We start from the raw sequence: 2,464 nt of genomic DNA, 5'->3' as shown, positions 1-2,464 counted from the left end.
AACATTTGTTAACAGGAGCAAAGGAAGCAAAGTTTCCTTACTTTTTCCAAAGGAAAACTAGATTCCTCTTGGCTTATATCGAAATCCTCCGACATTTTTCTTTACAAATCCTCGTTTTGTACTTCTAATTTGTGACCGGTGTTTTATTTTGTTCTCTCTCCTCCACATTTCCACGTTCGTCACTAATCACCGGCGCGTGCGCAACATCTACGTCATCCGCTGGAACTGCTTCCACCTACGACAGTTAGCAGAAGTGAAAGAAAGGTGTTTATATTGTTTTAACTATGGATATTTTTCTTACACAAACGCATCGATTTGCTACAGGAGGCCTTTATTCACCCCCCGGAGCCATGTGAGGCACATTTTATTATGGATGGATGCACTTTAGTTGAATACTTTTGGACTGTTGAACAAAAACACCCGCCCATGCATTATAAAGCTTGGAAGAGCAAGGAAAAGTTTTAATAACTCTGATTGGATTCGTCTGAAAGAAGAAAGTCATATACACCTAGGATGCCTTGAAGGTGAGAAAAACATGGACTAATTTTCATTTTTGGGTGAACTAACCCTTTAAGGCTTTTTTAACTTTAAACGGTGACGTCTGGCCAAAATACCAGTCCATAATCCATAATGACGCTTCCTCCAGTGAAAAAGTCCATCCCCTGTTGTTCTCTCACATAAATCCACCAACATATTTGTTTAGAAGTGAATTGGCTTGTAAACGGTGCTTGATCTGTGCATATTTTTCTCCTGATTCAGATTTTCACTGAAGAAAGCGATATTATTGATAGAGGACTCAAAAGCAATGGTTTCAAGTTAAAAACATCTTAATGATGGAATCGTTCACTATTATGCAATGCTGTAAGTTCAATACAAATGTTCCCCTCCATAATGCTAGTTTTTAGAGACAAGAACTGATTGCTTATCTAATAGGTACAACATTTATGCTAGCAATCTATTGCACTTCTGATCACATTTTCAACAGCTATGCCCAGTTAGGCAATCAACCAACCAGTCATTGATATTTTGCAGAGTTATGGCCTGTAATGTGATTCTTACAATAAAACCAAATGGAATTATTAATATGAGGATTCTGAATAGTCACAATACATCAAGAAATAAATGTCTCAAGCTTGATAACAAGTAAGATTGACACAGCATGTGTGGACACATGTCAGCTTCGCAATACATGTGAATCTGGTACATGCAATAAGCCGCGGCAAATTTAAATAATTACGAAATCCCTCGCAGACAGCAGTGCATTCATATGCAGAGAGGAAACATATGAATATATACAGTGTATTTATTTGACGAAATGACTGACAGTGTTGTTTCCATGCAAGTCTGTGAGGTTTGATTACGCGCTGAGACCAGCCCACAGGACAGAAAGTGATGTGCCTTTATTAAAATGCCGCCGCAGTCACTGAATGCATACAGATGCCATAATGTAATAGATAGCATCACGCGCTGAGTAACAGAGCGGTGAGAAAGAGCGAAAGGGAGGGAGAGTAAAAATAAAGTCTGTCGGCTCAGTTCATGTCGCCGCGCTGGAATTTGCATGTTATCAGAGGCAAAATATCTCAATCAAAATGTCACCCGCCGCCTGCAGTCCTCGGCTGGGCTTTGATGGCGCAGAGGCCAATTTCTGTAAAGTGGAGCTCAATGCAAGGACTCTCCAAGGGACAGAACAACTTCCATCTTAGAATTTGATATGGAGAAAGAAGGAAGTGGGAGAATTATGCAGCTTTGCTTAGGTTTTGACACACACCGACTCACACATTTGGCGAACAAATGTCAGAATCGAAAGATCAAGCATTGACTTAGCTTATGCTACCAATCTAGATTTATATTGTTTTGTTTTGTAAGTAAACTGCTGTCATTTTTGCCTTTTTAAGAAACAGTTCACCCACAAATGAAAACTCAGGGTGAAATGAATCTGGAAATGTCTCCAGATTCAAACTAGGTCTCAATATATCAAAATATTGCTCTTCGATATTTCTAAAAATCTGACAGACGTTACCTATAACATACAGAGAGGATGAAATCCTCACATTCGCACACCAGTCAGGATACTTAGCACCTTCTCCAGACTACCTCTGTCTCCCTCATTACCACAGAGTGTGAAAACGCCTGTATCTGTGATTAATTTAAATGCTAAAACATTTCACTGGACCAAGATGTTAAAGTAGCAGTTTAGGAAAAGTGCTAAAAACTTGCAACACTTTACAGTTCTGTGTAACAAGAATGATGAATTAGTCTAGCTGTGTCCATCTGTCTGTGCGAGTGGATTTGTGTAGCGCCCTCTGTTGAGACCCACCGGTATGACACTCAAAGTTCACAGTGAAACACACATGATGAGATCAAGTCCTGAATCAGCAGGACCAAATACCATCCTGTCCTTCCTCCTTAGGCTCTGTTCACTGGTATTTCCATCTCATCTCAGTGACCTTTACCTGTTAAGCTC

The sequence above is a fragment of the Sinocyclocheilus anshuiensis genome, unplaced genomic scaffold, assembly GCF_001515605.1.
Source record: "Sinocyclocheilus anshuiensis isolate Anshui unplaced genomic scaffold, SAMN03320099.WGS_v1.1 scaffold119, whole genome shotgun sequence".
Taxonomy (NCBI): Eukaryota; Metazoa; Chordata; class Actinopteri; order Cypriniformes; family Cyprinidae; genus Sinocyclocheilus; species Sinocyclocheilus anshuiensis.
Note: the sequence above shows the minus strand (reverse complement) of the source record.